The sequence below is a fragment of the Solanum dulcamara genome, chromosome 5 (genome assembly GCF_947179165.1).
Source record: "Solanum dulcamara chromosome 5, daSolDulc1.2, whole genome shotgun sequence".
In the NCBI taxonomy this organism is placed as follows: domain Eukaryota; kingdom Viridiplantae; phylum Streptophyta; class Magnoliopsida; order Solanales; family Solanaceae; genus Solanum; species Solanum dulcamara.
Genome location: NC_077241.1, coordinates 7,881,176 through 7,893,892, shown reverse-complemented (window position 1 = coordinate 7,893,892; position 12,717 = coordinate 7,881,176). Strand labels below are relative to the sequence as shown.

The 12,717-nt window shown below is 37.0% G+C and overlaps 1 pseudogene across 1 annotated transcript; it reads right to left on the bottom strand.

The window, feature by feature from the left end:
- Positions 1 to 1,015: 1,015 nt before the first annotated feature.
- On the bottom strand, positions 1,016 to 1,691 carry LOC129890398 (60S ribosomal protein L13a-4-like; annotated as a pseudogene). The gene has a single exon (XR_008767023.1). The product of XR_008767023.1 is annotated as a 60S ribosomal protein L13a-4-like (transcript).
- Between the last annotated feature and the right edge of the window lie 11,026 nt (positions 1,692 to 12,717).

Sequence of the window (12,717 nt, the reverse complement as noted above, 5' to 3'; positions counted from 1 at the left end):
GGTTTTTTTTTACTTCAATATGGACAAATATGGCAGGAGGTGTGTCGAAAGGTAGAGTTTATGGGCTTGGAGTACAGCCTTCCTCGTGTCATCCATCACCATTGTTGTCTGGTGCTTCTACTACTCAATCTTCGAAAGAAATAGAAGTAATTCGAAGACAGATTTCAGAGCTGACAGAACGACTTCAAACATCTAGAGCTAACTTTGCTAAAGTGCAGAAGTTCATGGAGAAACATATGGATGAATCTGATGATGGTGAAGAAGAGACCGACTCTGACGAGGAGTAGATTGTTGCTGGATGTTTAAACATTTTTTATGAAATTTTGACTTGTTTTAAACTATTTACTTCTGTTTTGAATAACAACTGAGTACTTATTAGACTTGATTTTGATGGTGCTTGAACCTTTAGACTCAATTATATTGAATGAAATTTGAATGTTTAGGGATGTATTTGATGTTCGGTTTTATTGTTGACTTTTTATGGATGGATGGTAGTATAATTTAGAAGGTAGTGCACCATATAAACACCATTTTTCTGTATTAAAAATGTCGTTTTTTCAACTACGATAATCGGCAATATCATATAAATTTTTTTAAGAAATTTAAAATATCGACTACGGTAATCGAAAGTTAACAATAAATTAATTATTTATACGGACTATAGTAAACAAAAGAGTAATTAAATGATTATAAATAAGTTATATATGCCAACTAAAGTAGTCAAAATACATATTAATTAAATATTTAATTATTCTGATGATTGTAGTCGACATTATTTAAATTAATAAATTATTATTTTTAATAGTTTTTCCGACTACAATAGGCGATTATTTAGGTAGTTTAATGGTCAGATCTAGTTTTATATTTTCTGACTGCGGTAATCGGCGAATTCCGACTACAGTAGTCGGTAAATATTTTCCGATCGTCAATATTTCGACTACTCAAAAATAGTCGGAAAGTAATTGGAAAACTCCATTTTCCGACTACTTTCCGATCACTTTTGTAATATACAGATTAAGTTGAAATCTCAATCTCCAACAAAATTTTACCTTATATAAACTACGTTTACACTCTAATATTTGATGGGTTCAACAACAGCAAGTTGAGGACCGAGCTTCTCCTCAGCAGCCTTCTCGGCCTTAACCGTAAGTTTGGCCAAATGCTTTCTCCTCTTATATGCTACATGGGCTCTATACTTTCTCTTGTTCTCAAGCTCCTTGATAGTGTCATAATGGTTCCATCCAACCTCTAATGAAAGCCTACCCAAGAGACAGTATTCATGTCCTGCTTGGAGTCTCAACACCTTGAGGGCATCAGGGATGACCATCCTCTTGATTTTGTCATATGAAGGTGGAACACCTTCATAAACCTTCAAGCGGTCAAGAGCAGCTGCTCCACGCTTAGTTTTGTGGGGAATCATCCCACGGATGGTTCTCTTGAGGATCTTAGAAGGAGCACGAAAGTGAATAGGTCCATGAGAAGGCTTAGTATTCATCCTATTACGAAGGAACCTAAGATACTTCATTTTCTGACGAACGAGTCCACCAGAAAGACAAATCTCTTCACCTAACAACAACAACTTTCTGTCCATAAAGCAGTTTCTTGGCCAAAATTGATGAAAGCCTACCAAGTATATGGTGACGAGCATCAACCACTATACTCCTTGCGGAGGTTCCTGAACCTGACACCATTTTTGGTTTTCTCTCTTGCTTACCTGTGAAGAAGGATGGAAAATGGAGGAAGAGGCTAGGGTTTTTGAGTTTGGAAAGTTTAAGTTGTCAAATTATGGTATTCACTGTCATTCAGAGTTCTGAGTCTCATAATGGAATTCCATCGATTTCGTCAACTTTGAAATATGGAAATTGGGTTTAGGAAAGTTGATGGAATCAGATTTAGAGTGATATCGTGGATTTGAGGTCCTAGGTTGGAATTGTTTGAGTTTTTTATTCTAGAATTGACTTTGGTCAACATTAAGAGTTCGCATGTTCAGAATGGAATTTTGATGATTCCATTAGATTTGGGGGATGATTTTAGGTCTAAGGAGAGTTCCTATGCATTTTTTGGAAACTCCGAGGGGGGTTTGGTCTTTTTTAGTTCTAAACTAGTTTGATTGTGACTAAATAGATTCTGGGTTAAAGAGACCTAGAATTTAAATTCCAACAATTTCATTGAGTTTGAAACATCGAATTTAGTATAGTAGCATATATGGTTTGTGTGCACGGGATTCCAAACGAATCTCGAGGGTCAATTCGAGAACTTTGTGACTTGTGTGCTCTGTTGTGTTTGGTGGTTCTAGTGCAGGGTCCGCTTCGCGACCTCTGATTTAGTGAGAAACCTATCGCAAAAGAGACAGGATTCACTTAGGGGGGGTTTGCTTAAGCAAACCTCTGCAAAAGTGACACCATTTATCGATTAAACGACACCTGAGTGGGTTTAGCTGGGGTTTTACCCCATTTCTCCATTTTTGAGATCCAAGAACTCGGTTAGGCGATTTGTGAGGTGATTTTGTCAAAGCTAATTAATTAGGTAAGTATTCTTAACCTAGAATCTTCATTACATATCGTCTATATCATGATTTTAACTCCGAATTATGAATTTTGGACTTCAAATTTTGAAAATTTCTTCAAGAATAAGTTTCTGAAAGCGGTGATTACGGATGGTTTTGGACTCCATTTTTGAAATGGTTTTCACTAATGAGTTTCAAATGCTTTGAATAACATTTTTATTCAAAAATTTAAGATTTGAGTCTCATTTTTGGAATCAGATTTTGAGCCATTTTGATCCTTTTGCCCAAATTTCATGATTTTGGTGTCATTAGATTCAGTTTTTTTTATTGTGAATCATTATTTGATTGTGAATTTGATACTACTCGGAAGGGAAAGACTCAAATATGTGATTGATCAGATATTGATTAAGGCAAGTGAACTTCTAAAATCTCGTAAATCTTGTAGAATCCTTGAACTTACTTTGTATGTGTGTTGGAGAGTAATGAGAATGAGGTTGAGACTCTAATCATGTAATTTATGCTTAATGAAATATAAGTGGTTAATAAAAGGCAATGTGTGCCATGATTGTGATCGGAACATGAACTCCTTGACTTGAATTTGATGTGAATTCGATGAAATGCTATGATAATCTTAATGTGATTGTGAACTCTAAGAAATTGTCATTTGTTCATTGTTGATTATGGAAATTGACTTGGAATAACTTGCTCACTGATTTATCGTATCTATGTGATAAAATGGGCTAATGAAACAGAGACTTTGATGAATATAATGATGTAATTGGTGTAAATATTGATGTTGATATACTATTGATAGTGTGGCATGAATTGCATTGATATGAATTGTGTTGTGACTGTGGACACTATCATTTTTTAATTATTTGTGTGAACATGTTTATATGTATTGGTTAAAGAACACTATGATGAGATCCGATTGATACTATGCTGATGAAAAATAGTTCTGGAGATTGATATTATATCGTTGGAAAATATTCTGGCAATGATACTTATGCTGATGGGAAATGATTTCGGCGATATCGATGGAAAATGATTTCGGCGATTAATGATTGTGCCGACGAAAAATAGTTCCGGCAGATATATGGACCTTGTGCGTCCCTCATGGGTTCCGGCCTACTAGACAACATATGTGTATCATTAGGACAGACGTGCATCACTTTATGTGACATCACATTACATTGCATTATATCTTATTTGTCATTGTGAAGTTGTGTATATACCCCTTGTTGTTTTTTGTTGATCTATGTGCTATATGAACTGTGTAGTGTAGATTGAGCTGATTTTTGTGCAGGTTGTATTTGGGATGAAATTTTCCGACGTTCGGAGGTGGGTCCACCCATATTTTCATTTTATGACTAAAATGTCCTTCCTTGAGAGCTTTTTCTAGATAGAAGTTTTAGAGAGAGGAAAAATTCATGAAATGAGAAAGCGATTAAATATGCCACTTGGAAACTGAAATTAAAGTGTTGTCAAAAAAGAAATGGGTCATTCTTTTTTAAACCAACTCAAAAAAAAGTTGGTCATTTTTTTTAAACGAGGGAGGCAATAGATTAATTCGATTGTTTCTCACCGTTGAGTCCCTGTGGGATTCCATTACATGATTGCTTGCAATTATTTTATTACTTCGTGACCGTGTATACGCGTGAGTGTAGCTTTTGAAGCAACAAACATATACAAGGATTAGATTTGAAACTGTGTAACACAGATACACATTAACATTGAAACTGAAATGTAGATACGCAAATACACATAAGTACCAATCATCAACTAAACACAAATGCATACATGTGTATGATACATGTATGTCGCTAAAAATTGATATATGTATGATATGAAACAGATACACAATTACACATCTACACTTTGTTTTAAAACAAATATAAATTATAGATACATAAATGTACATGTGTATCAAATATATAATGGTACTTAAAATTAAAATTGTGAAATACAAATACAAAAAGGATAAGGGCAAGAGAAGGAGAGAGTGGAGCGAGACGAGTGATTCAAACAATATTAATCGAGATCACCTTAGAGAGTGAGATACATTGTACAACTAGAATTACGTTACGTAAATATTGAAACTATTGTTGTGTATAGTAATTTAGGGTTGTAAATATTGTGATTTAAGATGTATTTTGTTCCTTTTTTTAGGGATATTACATCAACCCCCCCCCCCCCACCCTCACTCGTCGAACTTGGCAGCGTAACTTACTTTAGTACTTTAACTACACGGGCATTTAAATATCCCCCCTTAACAACTTTAAGTGAATTAAATACCACCCTAAAGGGTGACGTGGCAGAGAGAGTGTGCACTCTCCTTAAAGCGAGTGAAGACATTTTTTTAAAAAACAAATTATAAAATCATACACATGGCATTTTTTATAGGTCAATATATAATTAATATTTTAAATATTATTTTCTTGATATATTAACTTTTATTAAAAAATGTAAAAACAATTATTGGCCACAATTTTTTAAAATCTTTTTCTTTCTTTATTCTTCCCCAATATAGCTTCTTCTCCATAGAAGCATCATTTTTTCCGCCATCTTCATCTTCAACTCTACCATACCCATCATCCAAATATCAATTTCATGTTTTCTTTGAAATTTCAATTTCTCAAATTCGACATTGATGAACATTTTGGTGAGAAATTAATATACATTAATGATGATTTATTTTTAGAGGAAGAAAGCCTCCATTCTTATTTGCTTATTTTATTTTGAGGGAAAAAAAAGAAGAGGAAGAGGATGAGGAAAAAAGAGGGGGAAAAAGAAAAGAGAAAGAAGAAAGAAGAAGAACAGTGAAGGACAAAAATGGTGAAGAAGGAAAAAGAAAGAAGTGAGGGGTGGGTGGGGGCGGGGATGGGGGCAGGGGGAATAAAAATAGGTCATTTTTATATTTTAATTTTTTAAAATATATATTTTAATTAATTAATTAGGATAAATTAATTTAAGAAGTGTTAAATAATAAATAAAATTAATGGCGTGGTGCTGACATGACAGTGATGTGGTGGTACTTACATGACAATGATGTAGCAGGTGAGAGTGGATTTATGATCTCAGAGTGATATTTAATTCATTTCAAAGTTGTTAAGGGCATTTAAACACCCGTATAGTTAAAGTATTAAAGTAAGTTATGTTGCCAAGTTTGGGGAATTTTCATATATTATCCCTTTTTAAAAAAATCATATTTGAATGCAATAGAGATGCTTTTTAAGGTATACATGCTTATTTTTCTACTCTCCTTTCAAAATAAATGTCGCATTGGCAAAAAAATAATTTGTGCCGAAATGAGTATTGCTTTTATGAATTCAAGATAAAAAAAAAGATACTATTGTTTTCAATTATACTTTTATATGTCATGACCTAAATCCGGGTGTGATGAAACCTGTCCTTTTTCACCGGACAAGTTAGTCTAAAATCCAATATTTATGGAGAATAAAGCGGAAATAATCTAAATAAGTAAGTAATAAACAAAAGCGGAAGTCTTTCAACTCAAACACTCCCAAAGATTGGTTGTCACATGTACAAGACGCTAAAGAAAAACAAGACTAAAATGAAATACTAGTCTCAATATGTCTTCAACTATCAAATAGAGTAAAGCATAAAAATACAGGAAATCTGAGAGTCCGCTGGATAACAATGGCCACCTCTCACAATCCTCTGAAAACCTCGTATAATCAGAAGGAACGGGTGATCACAGTCCAGGCTCAAAACCTACACAAGTATAGAAGCAAGGGTGATACCAAACAATACGGTACCCAGCAAACTAACTAGGAAAACTAAGTAAATCTAGTAGGATACATGAACTCCTTTCCAACCCAACCGAACCTCCGTAACTACTATCTGCACAGAAATCAGCCCAACCTAACAGTTCATACTAAATAGTTCAATAAGGTTCAGATCACATCTCAATATCACAAGATATAACGTACAAGTAATCACAAGTCACATACAAGCATCAAGTCTGTCACACACAGATATGTAGAACATGTATATGCACACTCAATGATCATACATATGTGCAATCACCGAAAAAGACCTCGGTATAATAGTCAATGATCGGAAATGACCTCGATCCCATAATATCTGACCGAAAATGACCTCAGCCTCACAACCTCACAGGAAATGACCTCGATAGTATAATCCTACCGAAAATGACCTCGGTAATATAATCCCGCCAAAAATGACCTCGGCAATATAATCCCATCGGAAATAATCTAGTTAATATAACCCCACCGAAAATGACCTCGGCAATATAATCTCATCAAAAATGATCTCGGCAATATAATCCCACCGGAAATAACCTTGGCAATATAATATCTTTGACCGAAAATGACCTTGGCATCACAATCATATACCTCTCATCACAGTGTTTCAAAACTAATGCAAAGAACGGACTCACACAACTAATGAGGAATAATCAATTCAAACAAACCGCAATCATAATCGGACTATCAAGTATTTCATCAAATACCTTAGATATCTAGATCACGGTATGTAATATTCAAGTCTCAACAATAACACACATCATCTTTTATTGACCCCGTTGATTAATTTAGATTAGTTCGTATCATAATTCAACCCCTAACTTCACCCCCATTACTCCCCAACGCATATACAAAAGGGATATTTGGGATTCTAAAAGATTCACAGAGTTTTGAGAGTCTACTTACCTTAATCAATACGTGATCAATCAATCCACATGATCCTTCCCCTTCCGAATTCAGTCTGAATTACCACAATCTATGCAAATACGAATCTCCAATCAAAATATGGAACCAACGACATTCAAATCATAGTTTTTGAAAACCGGGCCGAAACTAATTCGAAATGCCCGAAAAACTCAATTCTAAAAGTGAGAAGAAAATTCCAGAAATTTTTGCATGAACAATATCCTCAAAGTATTTGGGATCTACTAGTGAAAACGGAAGTGGATTCGGACTTAAAACGAGCTCGCAATCATAAAAACATAGAATTTAAACAAGTTTTGAAAACCCCAATTTCCTTTACTCAAAATCCCCAAATTTAATGTTAAAATCCGAAATTAATCAATGGGTAATTAAGATTTGAAGTTAAAATCACTCTCCCCAAAATTTCCCCACAAAATCGCATTTAAATATTGCCTACCCGAGCTCCAAAATCACAAAAAATGGTGAAAGTAGGCTAAATCCCGACTTTTGGAGAAGTTATTGTTCAGGAATTACTAACCCATCGCGATCGCGGAGAGTCAACGGGTCAACTCATTAAAGTGGCCCTCGCTATCCCAACTAACTTCACGCGATGGCGAAGCACTGAGTGGATCAACCACGCGATCGCGACCAACACTCTTCGCGATCGCAAAGAGGTGTGCGTCAGGCACCAGAACACGGCAAAACAAGAAATTAGCTCAAGTACCGAAACCTCGAAATCAACCCTCGGGATTCATTCAGAATCCTGACCACATGAACTTTATATACAACTCTACTAATTTCGACGTTTCGGACTCAATGGAACCATAGAATTCGAATTTGAGGCCTCCTTGACTTAAAACTCGATAAGTCGCAATTAAACTAATTTTAAACCTCAAAAAAACCAAAATGCCCTCGGAGCTTCCGAAAAATACATAGGAATTCTCCATAGGACTAAAATCACCCTTCAAATCCAACGGAGTCGTCGAATCGCAATTCCTAGCATCCGATCCCAAAACGTTAACCAAAGTCAACCCTACAGATAAAAACACAAATATTTTCAACTTCATACCTCAAATCCACGATACAACCCCGGATATGATTCCGTCAACGCTCCTAGACCAATTTTAATGTTTCAAAATGGATGGAATCAATGGAATTTTATTCTGAGACCCGAAACTCTGAATAATTTCAAATACCACTTTTGAGTCATTTTAAGCACTAAAACTCAAAGTTCACTAAAAATCTCAACTTTTCAAGAAAAACCACGAAACTAACATCAGATATCAATTAAATATGAATCAGGGAAATTACCAAGAGGGGTAAAATGATCTTTTTATAAAAATTTCTAAAAATGACCTCTAGGGTCATTACATCATCCACCACTAAAAATCATGTTCATCCTCGAACATAAAGTAAAGCAAAGTACCTGAAACCTCAAAAAGCTATGGATATCGAGCTCGCATGTCATACTCCGACTCCTAAGTCGCCTCTCCAACTGAGCGGTGCCTCCACTGTACCTTCACTGAAGCTATCTCCTTGGTCCTAAGCTTACGGACCTGTCTATCAAGAATGACTATAGGCTCCTCCTCAAAAGTCAAATCTAGACCCAATTCTACCGTGTTTAGAGATAAAACATGAGACTCATCTGGAACATACTTCTAGAGCATGAAAACATGAAACACAAGATGTACCGCTGATAAGCTAGGTGGCAAGGCCAATTTGTAAGTCATCTCTCCCACTGGAGGTGGCCAATCTAAGACCCGAAACTCCGAATGACCTCAAATATCACTTTTAAGTCATTTTAAACCTTTAAAACTCAAACTTTACCAAAAATCTCAACTTTTCAAGAAAAACCATAGAATGACATCAGATATCAATTAAATATGACTCAAGAAAACTACTGGGAGGGGTAAAATGGTCTTTTATAAAAATTTCCAAAAAATGACCTCTAGGGTCATTACATCATCCACCACTAAAAACCATGTTCGTCCTCGAACATAAAGTAAAAAAAGTACCCGAATCCTCAAAAAACTGTGGATATTGAGACCGCATGTCATCTTCCGACTCTTAAGTCGCCTCACCAACTGAGTAGTGCCTCCACTGTACCTTCACTAAAGCTATGTTCTTGGTCTTAAGCTTATGGACCTGTCTATCAAGAATGGCTATGGGCTCCTCCTCAAAAGTCAAATATGGACCCAATTCTAACGTGTTAAGAGATAAAACATGAGTCTCATCTGGAACATACTTCCGGAGTATGAAAACATGAAATACAAGATGTACCTTTGATAAGCTAGGTGGCAAGGCCAATCTGTAAGACACCTCTCCCACTCTCCAAAAAACCTCAAATAGGCCAATAAATTGAGCCATCTCTAAGGGAAAATGTTGATCCCACCTAGCACCAAAATCAATAACACAATCTCGGAGCATATCCTCAACACTTGAGTCGTCTACTCATACTGGCCATTAGTCTGTTGGTGAAAAGTTGTACTCTTATAAGCCTAGTACCCAGACCCTATTATAATGCCTGTCAAAAGTGTGAAGTAAACACTGAACCCTAATCCAAAAAAATAGATATTGGGATACCATGAAGCTGGTAGATCTGACTGATATACAATAGCAAGCTTATCTGTTGTGTACTTCACCTTAACTAGAATAAAATGAGCAGACTTGGTCAGTATGTCAACAACTACCCATATAGAATCATAACCACCCACAGTGCGAGGCAAACCCAAAATGAAGTCCATAGTGATCCGCTCCCACTTCTAAGTCAGAATGAGCATCCTCTAACTAACACCTCTAGGCTATTGGTGCTCACACTTGACCTGTTGATAGGTCAAACACTTGGAAACAAACTCTGCGATGTCTTTCTTTATCCTACATCACCAATAATGCGGACTAAGGTTATGGTATATCTTTGCCGCACCTAGATGAATGGAATATCGGGAACAATGAGCATCCTCTAGTATCAATTTGATCAGATCACCTACCTTGGGCCCACAAATCCTGCCTTCCCCTCTAAATCAAGTCCAGCCTCTTTGGCTTCACCCTTTATCACCTTATTTCAAAAAAGACATAGCTTCTCATCATCGAATTGCCTCTCCCGAATCTGCTCAACTAAGGAAGAGAAAGCCTCAATAAAGGCAATAAATCTTCCACTCTCCTTAGAAACCCGCAATTAGTTAAAGCTATTGACTAACCTCTGAACATCTCTATCCAAGGGCCTCTTATCAAACCTAATCACTGGGAGACTCTCCATACTAAGAGCCTTCCTATTCAAAACATCGGCCACACATTGGCCTTCCCCGGGTGATACAAAATAGCCATATCATAGTCCTTCAGTAGCTTAAGCCATCTACGTTGTCTCAAGTTCAGATCCCTCTAACTGAAGATATATTGAAGATTCTATTGATATGTGAATACCTCAAAATGCATACCATACAAGTAATAACGCCATAGGCTCAACACAAACACTACCACCGCTAACTCTAAATCTTGGGTAGAGTAGTTTTTCTTATGATCATTCATTTGTCTAGACGCATAGGCAATTACCTTCCTTTTCTGCATTAAATTCCACCCAAACCAATACCGAAAGCATCACAATACATGGTTAAGTCTACACCATCCTTAAGTAAGGTCAAAACTAGAGCTGAAGTCAATAAGGTCTTGAGTTTTTGGAAGCTCTACTCTCACTCATCGGACCAATGAAAATCTACCGCCTTTTGAGTTAGTCTAGTCAATGAAGCCATAATAGTTGAGAATCCCAGCACGAAGCGTTGGTAATATCTAGCCAAATCCATAAAACTCTGAATCTCGATAGGGAAAGTAGGTTTTGTCCAGCCTCTAACTGCCTCGATCTTAGTCGAACCCACCCTAATACCCTCTTTGGACACCACATTTCCTAGAAATGCCATAAAATCAAGCCAAGACTCACATTTGGAGAACTTTGCATACAACTTCTTCTCCCTCAACTTTTGAAGAACCAACTTCAAATGACTAGCATGATCCTCCTCTGTCTTGGAGTGCACCATGATATCATCAATGAAAACAATCATAAAAAAGTCCATATACGTCCTAAACAGCCTATTCATCAACTCTATGAATGTTGCTGTGGCCTTGATCAGCCCAAAAGATATAACCAAAAAATCATAATGGCCATAACGAGTTTGGAAAGTGGTCTTAGGAATATCTAACGGTCTAATCCTCAACTGATAGTACCTAGATCTCAAATCGATCTTGGAGAACAAGGCCACTCCCTGAAGCTGATTAAACTAATCATCTATACCAGGAAAAGGGTATTTGTTCTTAACTGTCACCTTGTTCAATTGTCTATAATAGATGCACATTCTCATATACATATCACTTTTCTTCACAAACAGAATCTATCACCTTGGAGGTGATAGATCTCTCTCTAGAGCCGCTAAATAAGTACGTTTGTGCCATGAAAGAGTCTGTAGTGGACACTGGCGCATCAAATGACCTGGATCTCTATAAATAAACATAAACTTAGGATAGAAGACTGCTGTGAAGAACCCGATGGAATACGATAACCACCTCAGCCTGAAATCTAAGACCCTCGAACTACCTTTCCACTTTTGGTTGCTAGCATGGAAGCATGAACGGGTATCTAGCGCTGAAACTGACTGCCGCCTTTGTGGGAACCCCTACCTTCAAACGAGGTACCTGAAAACTGACCACTAGTATGGGCCCTCTTGGGGTCACCAAATTCCTCTCTGGCTATCAATTTCGCCTTCTTGGAGATGCTCATAATGGACTGGAAGGAAGCCCCTTCATGGCTTGATCTGAATACATAAGACCAAATAGAGAAGGTCAACTTTATGAATTTGCAGACTCTGTCTGCCTCATCTTGGAAAAATAATATAGCGTGACTAAACAATTGACAGAAGCGTACCTCATACTCATACACTAATATACCACCCTAAGTTAAACTCTCGAAACTCAATCTTCTCTCCTCTCGTAAGCTTCATTGGATGAAGCGATCCTCAAAAGCACTAGAAAAAACTCCTCACTCAATTGGAGGGGATCCAACTGGTCTGGACCTCATGAATGTCCTCCACCACTCTCTGGCTGACCCACAGAGCGGGAGTGCAACACATTAAAAACACCCCGGGTATTATCTATGCTTATTGCCTCCAACATCTCACGACACAATGTCAAAAACTCATGTGTATCCTCACTCTTACCACCTGGAATTGGGTGGTTTTATCTTTTGAAACCTCTCATAACACTATTGATCCTTTAAAGTCATAACCATATTTGAAGCAATATGTGCATCTATAGCTGGTGCAGAAACCACTAGTGGCTGGCCCACCTGATCCTGAACCACTGGGACATAAGGCTTCCCTAGAGTCTATACACCAACTCTAGTTTGTGAACCCTGTGGCATGCCTACTGCATCCTGTGTAAAACTCTCCAATATACCCAACATCCTTAATAAGGTCTCTTGAAGAAATAGTACCGCAGGCTTTGGAGGAACCTGGTCCTTAACAATGTCAACATGTG